Here is an 18,947-nt window from a genome sequence, read left to right as displayed (position 1 = left end):
GGAAAAACAATGAGATGAAGGATGAGGAAAAAGAGAAGTAGTTAAAAGTCATTAAATTGTTCCTATCTATATACATATGCGCGTATAATTTACGCTTGATGAATTTTGTTTTGAAAATAATATTTTAGAACATAATTATTTCTCTTAAATACAAATGAAATTTTTCTTGAATTCCGTTCTGATGAATCATGACGCTGAAAAAAAAATTATTTCAATTTGTATAACTAAAAATAAAAGCATTCGGAAACAGCTGTAAACAATTTGGTTAGCATTATGTTCAATATTAATTTGGAAATATGATTTGAAAATAATACGCACACACACACACACACACACACACACACACACATATATATATATATATATATATATATATATATATATATATATATAGTTTTTCAATAAATATAAGCAAATTTTTATACCTACGTTTCATACTTAGTCAATAATTATTGCAGAAAGTGATAATTACTGTTGGTCATGAGGCTTGAACCGGTCAACAAGGCAAACCTTTAAATTTCCGAGCCTGCGTTATTCCCTTCAGTCAACAAGAACTAACCTTTAAAAGAAAGTGAACTAATATACTTACGTAAGCGAGTTTGTCACAATCAACTGCTACGAGTATTCGACAAAGAGTAAGTTTGGCATGACGTATGTATGATAATTGGTTGCATTATACTCACTCAACAACAAAACCACGTAAACTGATGAACGATACAAACAAAACAGTAATTCGTCTATGGCATCATAACGTAATGGATTAGGCCGCTGAACTGAAATACATAAGGTTCAAGGTTCGAATTCTTACAACACTCAAGCTACGCTGAAGAGGAGTAGGCCTTTAAACATGTGTGTCCGAAGAGTACTATTTTATTAACTAATATATATATATATATATATATATATATATATATATATATATATATATATATATATATATATATATATATATATATATATGTTTTTAAATAATATATATATATATGTTATTTAAATAATATATATATATGTTTTTTAAATAATATATATATACATATATATATGTATATATATGTTTTTTAAATAATATATATATATATATTATTTAAAAACATATATATATGTTTTTTTTAAATAATATATATATATATTATTTAAAAAACAGATATATATATATAGATACATATATTATTTAAAAAACATATATATATAATTTAAAAAACATATGTACATATATATATATATATTATTTAAGAAACATATATATATATTATTTAAAAAATAGTACTCTTCGGACACGCGTGTTTCAAGGCCTACTCCTCTTCAGCGTAGCTTGAGTGTTGTAAGAATTCGAACCTTGAATCTTATGTATTTCAGTTCAGCGGCCTAATCCATTACGTTATGATGCCATAGACGATTTACTGCTTTGTTTTTATCGTTCATCAGTTTACGTGGTTTTGTTGTTAATTTTTTTAAACGATATTAAGGTTTAGGGCGTTGGACTGAAATACATAAGGTCCAAGGTTCGAATCCTTACACCAGTCAAGCTACGCTGAAGAGGAGTAGGGCACCGAAACACGCGTGTCCGTAGATTATAGTATTTAAAAAATAATAAATAAATAAATAAAAAATACGTCCAAATAAAAAAAATTTCTAAGAAAAACACCGGTCTCCGAGGCGGAGACATCAACCGTAATATCGTTTAAAAAATCAACAACAAAACCACGTGTGTATATATATATATATATATATATATATATATATATATATATATATATATATATACATATATAACATTTTAGTCATTTAATGAATTTAAAAATTTATGACGTGAAATGTTTGAGTTTCAGATCAAAAGACTTTTTATTATTCTATGAATACATTTGAAATATTTAAAAATATTAAAAAAATATTTAAAAAATATTTACAAAATATTAAAAAATATTTAAAAAATATTAAAAATTATTAAAATTATTAAAAATAATATTTTAAAAAATATTTACAAAATATTTAAAAAAATATTAAAAATATTTAAAAAAATATTTTTAAAATATTTTAAAAATATTTTAAAGAATACATTTGAAATATTTTAAAAATAATTCTTACAGAGAATAATAAAAAACGTCATAACCGTGAAAAAATAATGTTTACAAATATAAACGAGTACGTGACTTGCTAAGGGGCGTCACGGAATTGCAAGAAATGGTCAAGTTGACCACCACAGAATTAATCTTTTTTTTCTAATTCTCAAATATCACGCGCCTTAGGGATCGCTCCTTCAGATGGCACCAGTTTCGACCCGGTCTGATGTTTTTAGCGAATATATGAACACATACACAAACACAGAAACACACAAACCGACGTTTGAGACTTACATACTAGATAAGGCAATAGGAGAATTAACTCTAAACCGGTTTCTAAAAAATCGATGTTGGTAATAATAATTCAAAATAAATTAAATATATTATCAATATAAATCAACTTTAAATAACAATCTTAAATAGAACACTCAAAAGATATCTCTATCAATAAACAGTACCTTACACAGTAAAATCGATTTTCCTTAATGTAATATGCAAATGAAGCTACCTTTTAATCGTATATTTTGAAAGAAACGCACTATGTATATAGAAATAAATGAAACAGGAAAGTTATTGACCCTTTTTTATATATTAATCAAATTGTAAAGAAAGAAAGAAAGAAACAAACAAACGGACAGGTACACGAATTTATATATATATATATATATATATATATATATATATATATATATATATATATATAGAGAGAGAGAGAGAGAGAGAGAGATGCGTGTATTAATATACATTTTATAAAGTTAGATATGTTTATATATACTGACATTAATCATTAAAAAATTAATAGATGATTATGCATTTCAGACCCTAGCTGCTAAGCGACAGAGGCTAAAATATGGGCTATAGTTAGTTTAATTTAATTACATAAAAACGGGTGTAATAACGATATTCTGATTTTTGTAAAATTTTAATAATAAGTATTGCATATTAAGTAATAAATATTTCGTCAATGTTCAGTTCTTTTGGATTATTCAAATATTTCAGATTTATATTTACTTTGGTTTCGAGTCATAAAACACCGATTTAGCATTATCCCTCACATTTCAATTTCTTTTTAAAATTCCTGAAGATTTTCTTGGCTCCAAATCATATAATGAATTTTGATCAAAAATTGAATAAGGATTCTAGACAAAAAGTTTAGTATTATACCTGTATTTTAATCTTGTAAGTAGTGCAACACTGTTCAAGTGAATCAATTTTACCCATCCCATGACAGATACTCTGTAATATAATATCTACTATTATATAAAATGAACTTTGTCTGTGTGTGAGTTCGTTCCCTATAGCCTCGAAAACGGCCCGGTCGATTTTTATGAATTTTCACACAAAGGTATTTTATGTGCTTGGCAATGTTCTTAGATAGGTTTTGTATTGGAATGTCTTCGAAGAGTACCGATGATCGACAATCAAAATAATCCGATGAAAGAAAGAACAGGCGATTTTGACCAAAGCTAACACCTTACACAGCCTAACATCATAAGTAAGAAATGTTATTACAACACAAAGCCGAAAGGCCCGACATATAAAATCAACAGTAGACTCTTTGATATGACAGGGGCGCATTCGAAATGAATGTCTCTGTTTAATGCACAATTGTAGTAAGGGCCGGAATATAAAATCAACAATAGGTTATTTGATTTTAGAGGGACGCGTTCGAAATCAATGTTTCTGTTCAGAGCACAATTGAAGCATGATGCTTGACTTTTGCATTTTAAACTTTGATCAAAGCCATTATATCTAAAATGATTTTATAAAATCAACCATAGGTTCTCCACAGTGCAATGTAGACTACGATGTTTTAGGGATTTAGTCACTGCGAGAAGCATGTGAAGCTACCCTCCGGTGTACTGCGATGGGTCCTCAATTAAAGCAGGCAATCAATCGATTTGGTTGAAAAATAGCCAATTCAACCGAATTCGATGGCAATAAAAATATGGGTGTGTGAAACATTCGCTTATCTTTATTCAATCCCAGGCAACGTCGGGTCTCCCTGCTAGTACTATATAATGGAAAAGTTGACAAACCCAAAAGCACAACATATAAGCGATAAAATTATATTAAAAAATAGCCGTTTCTTTTTATTAACAAAGTTTTGGGGATTAATCCAAATCGAATTTCTTATATACAATAGAACCCCGAGATACGGCGATCCTAGGAGGCGGTTTTTTTTCAGGTTACGATATGGAATACGATGTTTTTCTGACCCCTGGTTACGGTATTTGACTCGCCAGAAGGTGTTATTTATAATGTTATTTGATTATATACATGTGTGTTATATACTGTACTGTATTTTGTTACTAATTTTTAATGTCGTATCCCGAGGTTCTACTGTAAATTATAGGTGAATATTGAAAACAAAGAATATAAAGATGGATAATAGACATGAGTGACGCAGGAGACGGAGGAGGAAGAGACGAGTTAAAATATGTGTTCGTCTACCTTGTAACCACTACCCTCTCCTCTCACATAATAGGGCTAGCTCACATATTCTCTACTTCAATATCCATACATTCTATTCAATCCTCCTCTTTTCATGCGTATAACCTATCTCCATAATGATTCTACATCAAATTTATTGTTATAAAATGCATTTAAATTGGCATTTTGTTCCATTGTAAATAAGTTTCTGTGATTAGAAACGAATTTTTATTCTATTGATAGAGATTCTGAAAAAAGTTATTAGAATAAACCAATACAAATAGATTCTGATTTCCGAAAGAGGTTGATACTTCGTAAAACAAAACAACCAAATTAAATTGTCACATCGAGTATTGGTGATTAATCGAGTATTTAATCGAGTATTGGTGATTAATAAACTTTAACATTAAACAACCTGGAAAAGTCTGATTAAATTGGATTTATTATTTAATAATCTTTATCAGGCGAGTAATTGACGTTAGATAATAAAGAGTAAGTTCGCTAGTACATATCTAGTGATTCCAATTCGCAGAGTAATGATCACACGTACAGTGAAAATCAGGGCAAGGAGGCCAGCGTATTCACTCAGATTTTACGCCAACGTGCTAAAAACATTTTTCAAATGAATATTTTAAGTTTCTATTGATTTACGGTAAGTTTTGAGCTTAAAATATATTCGTAAATATGATCAGTGAATCTATTGACGGGGGCGAGATTCGGTTCTACAGTAATAGTTAATATCAAAGGCATTTGAAAAGGTTTTGCATAATGATCTACTGAACAAGCTCGTTAGCTATGGAATATTTGGAGTGTCCTCTCAATCATTAAATCTGTTCTATGTAAGACGACGGGTGTTCAATAAGTAATGCGTCTAATCCATTTCCACTTGTTTGATCTAACTGAAAATTTGCATGTGCAATGATTTATGTTTCTATGGGTTATGTTGTAAGTGACAACTCTGAACAAATTGTGGTTTCAAGATTTGCATGTTGTTTCAGCTGAGTTAAATTGAGTATTGTATTGTTTTTTTTTTTACAAATGGGTCACCACATATCAAGGCCCTAAGGCCGCTCATGGATAAGTGTTACGCGTGTATTGTATGTAGTCATTCGGACATTTGGAATATTCGTTTGTAGAAGTAATTTGGTATAATTAGATTTACGAGGACGGCTGAACAAGAACTTGTTTACGTTAAATCTGAAGATAATGATATTGTAGTCAGCTAGAAACTAGACCAGCGGAACAGAATCCTACATGCGGGCATTTTTAAGGAAGAAGTATTGTTAATGAAATCTACAGAAAAGACGCACACGATATTTTTATGAAATTAGAAACATATGGTAATGAAGGGCTTGTAAAACACTGGCACTGTGAATTCAAACTTTGCCGGAAATCTGTCGAAACAGCTCTCAAACGTGGTCACCCACCTCTCTAGAATTTTTGAAGCACTGTCAGTCAAATAAAGGCTGCTATTTCGGAGGATCGACGCCTGACTATACGCTAAATAGCTGAAAAGGTCAAGATTAGTACGGTCTTAAAAACTATAATACATGACAATTTGCACATGCATAACGTGTCTACCAGATGGATTTCTAGGTTGCTGGCAGCTTTTCAGAAGCGATAACACATCGAATGTTCTAAGATGCATTTGGAGATGTGTCAAGAAGATGAGTTAAAACTTAAAAAAAAAAACTGCTTACACAGGATGAAACATGGACCTATCACTATGACCCGAAGATTAAAGACCAGTTAATGCAGTTAAAGCATTTAGACTCACTACCTCCAAGATTGCCCCTCTCCACTGGCAAGATCATGCTCACAGTCCTCTATGACCATGATAGAGTAATAATGACCGATTTGCTGGCAAAGAGCACCATAATTATAAGAGCGTATTTTACTTAACTTTTAAGGAAATATAGAAACATCAAAATAAAGAGGCGGGACAAAATCAGCAAAATATCCTCCCTCGTGCAAGATAACATTCCGGTCAACAACGCGCATATCACCAGAACAGAAGCACAGGCTATTTGTTACATAAAAATGCCGTCAATAAGCTCTTTGAGTAAAAACATTTGACCTTTCACAACTTGGGTACGTTCTTCAATACTATACTTATCCTTAATCGATTTCCAAAATATTATTTGTAAAATATCTCCAATAAAGAAAAACATAATCACTAGTAGTAAAATAACAAAGATTATTAATTCTTGAGTAACTTTTTGGACACACTGTATAAGCCATCTTATTTTATTTGTTGATTAATTTATTTTGTTGGCGTATATTTTGTAAATAGCATGCAAACGATAGATGAAATTAAACACGTAGATACAACTCTAATAGGTACTACTACTACTACTACTACTACTACTACTACTACTACTACTGATAAATGAACAATTAAGAGGGTGACTGTCCGATTTCAAAATTGGGATCTCATCATCATCGAACGTAGTTTAAGGTCATACCCAGGTCATTGGAAAAAGAAAAAAAATAAAGAAAACAGAGAGAGTCTTAATATGGCTTCCATCAAATCAGTAAATAGGAATTAGTCAGTTTATTGCCCGTTGCTTGAAGCGCTTTCGCTTGTGTAGGAGTGCAGAAAATACTGATTATTTTCGAAACTGTCTCTGGACAACAACTGCTACATAATAATGACCTTGGCCCCTCAATTTACCTCCACAGCTTGGAAGGACAAGTGAACACATATCCACTAGTTCTACACTAGATACTAGTGATACCCCGTGAAAATTTCTACATTAATCTGTATAATTTATTGTTAATAATAATATTTCTCTAGAAATAATTAATATCAGTTAGGTTGAACATTATTACGAAGAAATGATCCCTTGTTTCTCCGTAAAAAATTATTGTTGTCAGATGAAACGAATATGTCCCTTTTTTCTTTTATTTTACATTGTAGGAATTCATTTTCAAAACAATAAATATCTTGTGTTATTAGAATTATTCAGATTACTGTTCTCGACTTGCCAGTTATTTTCACAAAGTTTCAGTCAATGTAACCCCCGACTCCCGCCTCAGATGTATCCTGTCGAACTCGGGAATCTTTCTACTGAACTCGATAAAAATACACGGAATCTAATCTAAGAAAGTAGCATGCTCTCCTTCAGTCAGCCATGACCAAGTAGAAATCTGAAACAATTCGCAATTATATTCTTAGTATTGCCCGCACTGACGATGGAACCTTCAATCTCAAGTTTGATTGAGAACGGAATTTTATCTAATACTTTATCCGTTACGCCAAGAGCCCACACGGAATAATTGCGTAAAAAGAAAGCTTTCCGAATACGAGTGAAAGATTACCGAGTTCAACAAGATACACACGAAGAACGGTGGATGTTACATCGATTGAAACATTATGAAAACAATACTCAAGATAAGAACAGTAGTCTTAATCCAATTAATACAAATTATCAATCATCATCTAAAAGCGTCAGTAAAATAAATATTTTGTCTTCTTATCAAGATGACATCATTTGAGTTTTGAACAATTCATTTAAAAATGGATAAAATCAGAAGCTATTATTTTAGCAAAATCACATTAAGCAAAAATATCTATAGAATAATATATTTAAACTTTTGTGAAAGGTGATAACATAGGTACGAGCATGGGTTGTCGTAGCTTATTATTATTATTATTATTATTATTATTATTATTATTATTATTATTATATAGATACGAAATAAACTTGGAAATATCGATGGACACATGTTTATATATCACAACAGAAAATATATTATACAATTAGATGGTATGCCACAAAACGAAAAACAAACCAACACACATTAGAATTAGTCGGTTTGTTTATTATTTATGTTATATTAAGCATTTTAATCGTTTAACCATTTTACTATTTACCAATACAATTTATGGTGTTCGTAACTAATAAAACCATTAAGTGATTATTCTTAATATTAATGTGGTAGATACAATACAAGATGGACAACATGTTTACTGAAATCAGAGCAAGGAACTTTGATCTCTCTCTCTCTCTCTCTCTCTCTCTCTCTCTCTCTCTCTCTCTCTCTTAACAAAAACAAAAAACAAAACAAAAAACAAAACGAAATTTCTATAAACATTCTATCTATGGGACAAGGTGCAATAAGTCTGACTCCAAACTGCCTTCAACGCGGTCGTCTTCAAGTTTAACGTGAACAAATACTTTTTTAACCGTTTCTCTAGATAATCAATTCCTCTTAAAAGTCTTCTGCCAATCGTACCCATTTGATTTTTGATAACCTGTTGTGAAGAGTAATGGTGATTGACAGCGTACAAAATCGACTTTGCAATCTAGCGAGGGATAATCTCTTCTTGTTTCTGCAGGCTATTGCACACAAAAGAGATGTTGTTAGTCTATTTCTACTGTATCGTTATAATTATGGTAGGTGATCAGTTAAGCATCAATCCATGGTACTTTCGATAAAACATTCAGAGTAAGAACTCATTTAACCGCAAGTGCAGCAAAGAACTTTCCTGTTCTCTTCTGACCAAAGACCAAATGAAATATCCATGAACAAAGTTTCTTTCTTAGGAAATCCCATCTATGGATCACGGTAGCGCGAGCTTGCTTTCCAGCATGAACATTTTCAAGTCTAATGTGAACAAATACTTGTTTAGCTGTTTCTTGGATAATCAATTCCTCTTAAGTAATCTTCTCACCCCTTTGTTTTCGATTCACTCATGGAGATGAGTAGAAGCGATTATATGATGATGTCTTTAACCTTTATCCTTGACTAGCCTCTGTGCCTTGTACGTACTGGGACAGAGTGAGTCAGAAAGTTTTTTTTAAAGGGAAGATCCAGATCCTCCAAAAGCGACACTCTTAATACAATGTGTAGTGAACTTTTATAATAATTATTGTCTTAATGTTTCTATTTAATTATTTAAACTATTATCCTCATCTTTTTTTTTAGTCGTTGTTTTCACGACGTTTCGGCGAATTATTCCTTTGGCCTTCGTCAGGGTAATCGCGACGGGATAGGAATGCCGAATCCTCGAATTATATCCACAGACATTGCTGCCTTCAATAGCTGTTGTCATCTCACCACGGTTTGGTCAACTAATCCTCTGACCGGCTTTGGTCAATTGCTGTGGATATAGTTGGAGGATTCGACATTCCTATCTCGTCGCGATAAACCTGACGAAGGCCAGAGGAATAATTGACCGAAACATCGTGAAAACGACAATTAACAAAAAAAAAAAAAAAGATAAGGATAATAGTTCAAATAATTAAATAAAAAATGATACAATTACTCATCTCCAAAATAATTCCAAACTAATTCAATAATAAATTATTGTTTTCTTCCTTCGCACACAATCCCACAAAATTGCTACCAATGTTCGTCCAGATCGTCGTTTAGTCGATGTACTAACGGCCCATTGCAATCTTATTTGCGCCCCCCACACACAACAAATGGAAGGGAGGAGGAAAATTTACAAATATGAAGCGTGTCGGAACAAGGCGTGAGAATTGCTTATCAATCCTCGCTTTAGAATTTTTTGACATCGAATTTATTAATCAAAACGTTAGAAAGTCACAGATACAAAGTTTTTCGAGTCACCACTGTTTTTATTATCAAAGAAGTTACAGTTACATAATGAAAATTCAAGAGGAATTTACAATCATTCATTTCAAATTATTTGGATTCATCAGATTACTGTTCCCATCTTGAGTGTGATTTTCACAACGTTTCGGTCGATGTAACCTCCTCCTCAGTTCTTCAGGTATATCTTATCAAACACAGGAATGTTTCTGTCGAAATCGGGAATTTGGACAGAATTTCGAGCGGAACCCTTTATTTACTTCATGGTGGTAGCGTTCTCTTGTTCGGTCAGTCGTGACTGAATAGAGACCCTAAATAATTCGAAATTGCATTTTTCGGTCGCCCACACTGAGGATTGAACCTTCAACCTTCAGGAGAATATCACTTTTTACAATTGATTTTCCCAAGTACTCTAACCACTCACGGATCTTTAGGTCGGAGGTTACATCGACCGAAACGTTGTGAAAATCACATTCAAGATGAGAACAGTAGTCCGATGGATCCAAAGAAAACGAACAACCAATCTTTATCTAAAAAATTCAGAAACGTCATATCAATTCGGTATGGACCGAAATAATAATAATAATAATAATAATAATAATAATAATAATAATAATAATAAAAAGATCGGAGGTTTCAACGACCGAAACATTTTGAAAATCACACTCAAGATGAGAACAATAGTCCGATGAATCCAAATAATACGGATAAGCAATCCTAATGTCAAATATGCAGAAATTCATTAAAATATTTTTTTCAGAAAACGAGGTTGACTGATCATTGCTCGGAACCTCACAGAAATTCCCGCTTAGTATACCAAAGCTTGTCGACAACAAGACGTTGAAACTTGAAAGAAAACATAAAATGTGTTTGAAGACTTGTCTACTTGGAACCATTTTAATTTATGTGCATTAGATTTCTTGCAGTTGCATTCGAATGGAATGACCAAAGAGTGAAAGCACTAGCAAGACCTCCGCTTGATAACTTATCAAGAAGATTGAGATCTTAGGGAGGATTATTGCTACCCAAATTCCAGTGAAGACTAATGGTCTTTGCTAACGAAAAATCAATGGCAATCGGCTGTTGCGATAACGTAAATTCAACTGCAAAGCAACAGCACAATTTGATCTCAAAAAGAAATCTTTCATGTTTGCCTGTGTGGAGAGTACTCGGAATCTGGGGAGACTTGTTGTCACTTAGACTCCAGAGAACACTAGAAGTTGGTCTCAATGAGCAATCTTTAATGATAGCTTGTATGACTACTCATAGTGAGTAAATAATAATAAGATTCTGAATTAGGGCGAACAATAAAGAGTGTGACTGTCCACTTTCCAAATTGGGATCTCATCATCAATAACTTTTATTAAAAGACTTCAGATATTGTAGGAGTGCGGCCTCCATAACAACACAAACTGACTCATATGGTCATTGTGAGGCTGTGAGTTTGACATGCCCTTAGTAATGGATGATGGTATTTAATTTAGGCGCATTGCAAGACTATTTTCTCTATGCACCTACAGCATGTAGTGCTGAGGTTTTCGACTGTTCAGAACAACTGACATCTTATTTCGCCGAGTCGCATGCGTTCAAGAACATCCGGATTTCCGTACATTCACAGCTGAATCGTCTGCCTCAAATTTATTAGACGATTTATTCTCCTCCATGTTTGGTGGATGATTGTCAACTGTTTATTTTTTACACCCTTTCACATCGTTTAGCAGTTTTTCAATACACTATATGCACTGCATTATGATTAATTGTTTCCCTTGCTATTTCCAAATGAAATAAACTGTCATAATTCTTAAATCCCGTGTATATATTTAAATATTCATAACTCAGAAACTATCTCTATTTATGTGATAGTTGTGTATGTGCTTATTTGTATGTTTACCGACCATTATACATTTTGGAACATAGTTGCAAGTTGTAATGGGTCCAAATTTGAGCCATATCTAGTTTAATTCACTTTTAAAGGGAGTAAAAAGAGGCAAACTCCCATAAAAAAATTCACATCCCTTGACTTTTGTGAAATTTTATTAATAGTTTTTGAACACCAATTAGTAAACACTCCTTAAATTTCAGTTTCTTTAGAACATTTTAAAAGGTTTTTAGAGGTGCATAATATGATTTTGAATGAGCTAATTCGGCAAAGAGTTGATATACCGGAAAACGACATCACAAGCTTTATCAAAGAATTATATATTAAAAAAAAAGAAAGAAAAAACTGAAGCAGACGCTATATTATATTTCTTAAAAATAGTGTATCTATAGTGGAAATGTGCAAATCTTTGATAGAAATACAAACTTTATTAAAGTCCAGGTCGTTGCTGACTTACAACCTATTCAACTTACGATTAATAACTTTACAACCATAACGAATTCCAAATGAAGAAACTTGAAAGTTTGTCGGCAGTGGTTGTAAAATATTGAGGTTTAAATTTCGGTATTATTTTACATAAGACAATGGGATAATAAAGAGAAAGCACAAATAACGTATGAAATACATTCATATTAAAAAAAACATAAATGAATTATTATTTTAAGATGATTCTAATAATACATGTCCTAATATGTCTACGGTAATTCAAGATGAGCCGATTTACAACCAGATCGATTTATTACCAATTAGTCGTAACTAATGGAAGTCGTAAGTCGACAAAAATTACGACATAAATAAAAAATTAATATATGAAAATACTTGTACGAAACGAACTTCATAGAAATTTACAACATAAATGAATGTTTAAAGGTATTAAGAATCCGAAGCGCACAGACCTTTATCGAAATGACTGAAACCAGCATGAAATGATTTGAAAAAAAAGGTTGATATGCCGTAAATATTCAAACTCAAAACAAAAAAATCAATGTTTGTGAAAATTATTATTTTTATATTTTTGTTTAAAAGTCAAGAAGACTATTTGTTCACAACTTGCCTTTTTTTGTTGTTCTTGGCCTTCGGGCCAGGATCAAAGTGTAGTATCTGTTCTGCAGATGCTGCACTTAAAGTAATTTGTCAATGACGGGGAACCCTCTATACTGGGACAATTATTATTTTTGGTAACCAGATTGCCCCCTTTTTGCCTACTTTTAGGGGAGCTGGTTTTTACCCCACATTAAAAACGGCCTTCTGCCTAATTTTCTTTGGTGGGGAAGCTAATAAATACATTAAACATGGATCGGAGGTATGAAAATCCCGATCTTCTTTAAGTGCATCTTTTCGAATCCAGGAATTCTTATGTCGAACTGGGGAACCTAGACAGAATTTTGTCATCTATGGCCGGGTAAAAGTTTACAGTAATTAAAAAATGTTGTTCATAGTTACTGTCCGTTGTTGTGAGGATTGAACCTTCACTCTTCAAAAGATTCACTGACAAGTTATTAATACTGAACACGGTTATTTATTGCGTCAAATCTTCATTACTTTACACTGCTATCAACTAATGGCCGACAGAACGAAAATAATCTACTTTCGTGGATGAAAAAAAAAGCATTAGGTTTGAAATTTCATATAGATTCCCGAGTTCGACATATGGACTCGCGAGTTGGACAGGATGCACCTAATAAAGGTCAGAGGTTATATCGACCGAAACATTGTAAAAATAACAACCACAATAAGAATGGTACTCTGACTATTTTTCTCCAATGCTTCTAATTCTAGAATTGTATTATTTCTGTTTAGCAAAAAACACGTGAAATTCTTTTTCCTATCATGTTAAAGATTAATTTCACCTAAAAAGCTACAAAATATAAACATCTATATAGTAAAAGTTAACGCCCATGTATCTGACATGCTTCAGTAATCACGTATGCAAATTTATTTAACGAGCAAAGGTATGAAGGCTTAACATTAAAGAAAGGAAAGACTGTCTTTCAATTTTAATATCAGGTCGATTCAAAAGGTTATTTGCCGATTTCAAATTTTATCTTGAAAATTAAAAATTGTGTCCCTTTGAACATCTTCATTAATAACAATCACAAGATTCCCCAACCAAATTCTCGTAGGAGATCATTGGTCAGTACTCCTGCGCAAACACAAATATTATCATGATGACAAATGACTCCATTGATAGTAATTGTCTGTATTTTTGAGATGAGGTGTTTTCATTGATTGAGATTGTCGGACTGACTTCCTCATCTTGGTTGTTATTGTCACAACGTTTCGGCCGTTTTGCCCTCCGGCCTTCGTCAGGTGTTTTGTATCGAACTGGGGAACCGTTTGTTAGGAGTCTCGAACCCAACCCTTTATTATTACGGGGGTACCGTGTTCGGACTCCAGCTAGGCTTTGGGCCATAGTTGCTGATTCTCTGTTTTTTTTAATGTTGCTTTTTCACTGCCTTCGTTCAGCACCTTTTGGGTAACTGTAAACTTTGATACAACGTCTAGGACCACTCGGCCATATGTCACTAGGACAATTCTTAGTTGTTTTTTTTGTTAATGTTAAACCTATGCTGTTATTTAAGGTTTTCTCTCTCTATCAGAGGTATCCAAATTGCATTCAGCTCTATGCTTGGTTTGCTCAGTAGGTTGTTATGTCCGAGCATGTGAGCTGTTTCTTTAAGTTTTCTCACTTTCCAGTGGGTCTCTCTGTTTATTATTTTTACTTCATCCCATAGGGGGTGATGGCCCCCCCTCTCCATCCAGACATGGTTAGCTATACCCGATTTTTCCGTCTCCCCTTTATATACCGCTTTTCGGTGTTCTTCCACCCTTACTTTACAAGGGTGAAACATGCCGCCCCCTTAAAAGTAAAAAAAAAGATCTCCCACCACTGAAATAAAAATCTCGCGGTAGAATCTTAACTTCCCCGGAAAGAGTGGGTAACACCCAACTGGACTCCAGCGAAATTTGCCAAAACATGGGACAACCTGCACATGTTGGGCTATGTACAAAACGCTCGCTGACATCTCCACGTCAACACCCTCCTAGGAGGCATGCTCAGGTTTGAACCTGAGGAATGCTTCGAACACTGCCTCTCGAGATGAAGCGGAACAGTATGATGAATAAAGAAGGTCGTTTTCAGGTCAACACGGGTAAAAATATTGCAGAAAACGGAATGGAGTTGTACAACCGTAATTTGTATACTGATCGTTTTTTTTTTAAATAAAAAATAAAAAATAAAATAATTTTCATTCTATTTTCTTTTCTTTGAGAAACAAAATAAATATTTCTGACTTACAAATGCGGTAGGTTCATGTCATTTTTACTTTTCATGCTTTTGATATTCCCGCGTTTTTATTGGTTACTAAATGGGTGACCGATTTACTAGAACGATGTAACTAAAAAGTGAGCACATCTTTCAAATGTCTAAATAATGATTAAAATAATTTTTTTTTCATAATCTGGTTAAATAGTGTCCAATCAACAATAATCCAGTTAATAATTTTCAAAAAAACTATCAGTATGCAAATTACGCACGGGGAGATGGTTGTACAACTCCGCCGAAAAGTTATAAATCAATCATGGTGATATGTTCCTATTTACAATGTCTCCCCACGGGACAGAGTTAGACACCAGGGTCGTTTTTTAACGTGGAGAAAAGGAACAAAAATAAAAATTGTCTCAGTCGTGAAGGATTTCTCCTCCACTGACAGAGAACAAGAAATTAAAGTGCAGCATCTGAAGAACAGATACTACACTTTGGGGTATTTATTTGCTCCCCCACTGAGCAAATTAGGCACAAGGCCGATTTTTAAAGTGAGGAGTGAAGGGGAAATGGGGACCAACTCCCCAGGGAGTAGGGGAGCTGGATAGTGACAATTAGTACGAAGGGTTGCCCCTACATTGACTAAGGTCTTATCTGTGGGGTCGCCCCCACATAGGGTCTTTGCTTGCAGTATCTGCCGGAACAGATACTACACTGTGAGCTTGTCCCGATGTTAAAGTAACACCAATATACATAAAATACGTTACAATAGTTTAAAATGTCACTTCTAAAAACCGGCAAAACTTTTTCGCCGAGGTGATAGATACGAAAATATTCCCTCCTGTTCTTAATATTTGCATGACTAAAATAGGAATTAATATGGTTTATTTACATATTTAAGACAAAAGAGAGTGCGATAGCTTCTTTTAAAAGTAAAACTCATTTCGAGTGTATTTCTTTTGTCAAGCATTTTACTCGCGTATCTTTTTGTCTTTTTTGTTTGTAGTGATGAGTGGTCTCGCTTAATGCAGTATAATTTATCTCATGTGTAACAACAGTATAAAATCAATTGTTGTCAAGATCAAAGTGTAGTATCTGTTCTTCAGATGCTGCACTTCCATTTCTTGTTCTCTTTCGGTGGAGGACCAGTCCTTCACGACTGAGACAATTTTTTTTGTACCTTTTCTCCACGTTAAAAAAAACGACCTTGGTGTCTAATTCTATCCCGTGGGGAGGCATAGTAAATAGGTTCTCTTACAGGCAATGCAATGTATTCTTGCTAGTTTAAAATAAAATGGCAACACTGTCAATATGAGCTTTCTAATGAGTAAAGGTCTTCCATAAACATCGCTGCCTTTAGAAATAATACATACACACAGAAACACACACACACATACACACACACACACACACACAGAAACACACACACACACACACACACACACACAGAAACACACATACACACACAGAAACATACACACATATACACACACATACACACATACACACGCACAGAAACACACACACATATGTGTGTTTTATTCACAGATACATGTTTCGCCGTATCTATCTCTCACCAGTATGACGATAAATATCTATATAAAGTAAGGTATGTTATGTTTTTATATTTATATATACAGCATTCACTCCTAAACTAATTAATCGATCATTGATCATTTTGAAGCACAGGCATAAAGGTACCAAATATGGGCTATATTTAGTTTATTTTTGTTTCATACTAGTGGAGTAAGTAAGTAATGGAATACGAAAACCTTCATTAAAGTTCAGATATTCCTGAGTATAGTGAAATTCTATCTATAGGTAATAATATCAATTAATAAATATTCACCAAATGTAATTTTGTAAAAAAATATTTTAAGGGGTTTTAGGTGTAATCATATAAATACAAGTTTTTATTTGAAAATTCAAATATATCAGATTTGCATGGTGTTTGATCCATATTTTGATCGTTGCAAGGCGACATAAAAGTGGTTAAAACCTTTTATGGGACACATGTTATGCTAGCATATATATATATATATATATATATATATATATATATATATATATGCTAGCATATATATATATATATATATATATATATATATATATATATATATATATATATATATATATATATATATATATATGGATAACAGAATTGCCCGGGATTGAATGCTGATCAACAACGAATATTTCACACTCCTTTATTTTTATTGTCATCGAAATCCGTAAAATCGCTCGGGAGAAAGCTTCACATGCCTCCATGCATTAACTTAGTCCAAAATATATGTTATTCTATATTGCACTCTAGAGAACATTCTGTTTCTTTTACAAAATTATTTTATATAAACTTCTTTCCAGTTAACGAAAAAAGAACATTAAGAAGAAATTTACGCGTGGAGATTGAACCTATAGACCACGTCATGTAAAAAAAAAAAAAACCCAAAAATAAACAAAAAGCAAAACAACAACAACAACAACAACAAAAAAATAAAAACATAAAGAACACGCTATCTACTTACCCACAGTAGAATTTTCACGGCCCGTTGTTCTATCATTGTTGCTAAGTGACGCCATGGAAAATGGCTTCACGATAACAGGTAAATTAAAATAACGCTTTCGATTATCGATTATCGGTAATTATCGGGGGTATTCTGAGACAAAACTTAACTAAGATCACTTCCGGACTTATACACTAAAGTTCTGTAAATTTTAAAGGAAATGTGTTCAGCCGTTTCGGAGTCTATAAGGAACGAACTCACGCAGAAATAAAAAGTTGCGTCTATATATATATTTATATATATATACATATATATATATATATGAGTACTTCATTTAATCACATAAATTAATATACGAAAATATAATTTTATGTGTAATTTTTCAGTATTTACTTCAAAAGTGCTCAATACATAGGTAGAGCTAGATATTAAGTTATACAAATATATATGTCAATTAAGCTACACAGAATATTCCGCGTTTCATTCTCATGAGAATATTCTGCGTCGCTTTATTGCCATTTATATTTTTATAACTTAATATATATATATATATATATATATATATATATATATATATGTATATGTATATATAAGAACAAGTAGTTAATAAAGCATGTTAAAAACACTTTGAAAAACAGTTAAAAACATATTTAATTTTAAAAAGGAAGCACAAAATAAGTGAATAGTCTTAATCCGCGGAGTTTCGAAGAAATACTTTCCTTCTCATCAGAGGGTAGGAATTAGCAAAATGCGGGATCGGATTTTGATTGCAAAAGCATTTACTGAAACTACAAGTAAGTCATAGATCTTACTTGGTAACAAATAGTGAAGCATATATATATATATATATATATATATATATATATGAATAAATAAATATGTATGTATATATATATACATGTATATATATAAATAAATAAATAAATAAATAAATATGTATGTATATATATATTAAATATATTTAAAATAAATACCATATAATAACAGATTTTTAACGTAGTCTAAAGAAAAAAGTCTATAGCTAAATATTTAGTGATTTTAAAAAGCATCGGAGTCGGAATCGGTTATTGTATAGGAATCGGGAATTTAAAACAGAATCAATAAATGCATCGGAATCGGGAAAAATTTTAGCATTGTCTCATCACTAATATATATATATATATATATATATATATATATATATATATATATAATATGTTTATTTATATAGACAAATATTACATAGTCGCAACACTGAACATGCT

At 32.3% G+C, this 18,947-nt stretch overlaps 1 long non-coding RNA gene across 4 annotated transcripts in view; it reads right to left on the bottom strand.

The window, feature by feature from the left end:
- Positions 1 to 18,947, bottom strand: part of LOC145246755 (uncharacterized) — an 86,897-nt gene that overhangs the window by 64,490 nt on the left and 3,460 nt on the right. The window contains exon 1 of one of the 4 annotated variants that reach the window (XR_013863163.1): positions 17,725 to 17,859. The exons of 2 other annotated variants lie outside the window; for them this stretch is intronic. This is a non-coding gene — a long non-coding RNA (uncharacterized LOC145246755). Of the gene's footprint in view, positions 1 to 429; positions 550 to 17,724; positions 17,860 to 18,947 lie in introns of those variants that run through there. One more of the 4 variants, XR_013863164.1, reaches the window with a different exon arrangement.

This window comes from Euprymna scolopes, chromosome 24 (genome assembly GCF_053919585.1).
Source record: "Euprymna scolopes isolate OS-2025 chromosome 24, ASM5391958v1, whole genome shotgun sequence".
In the NCBI taxonomy this organism is placed as follows: Eukaryota; Metazoa; Mollusca; class Cephalopoda; order Sepiida; family Sepiolidae; genus Euprymna; species Euprymna scolopes.
The sequence above is the reverse complement of the archived record's forward strand: the minus strand, read 5'-3'. Positions and strand labels throughout refer to the sequence as shown.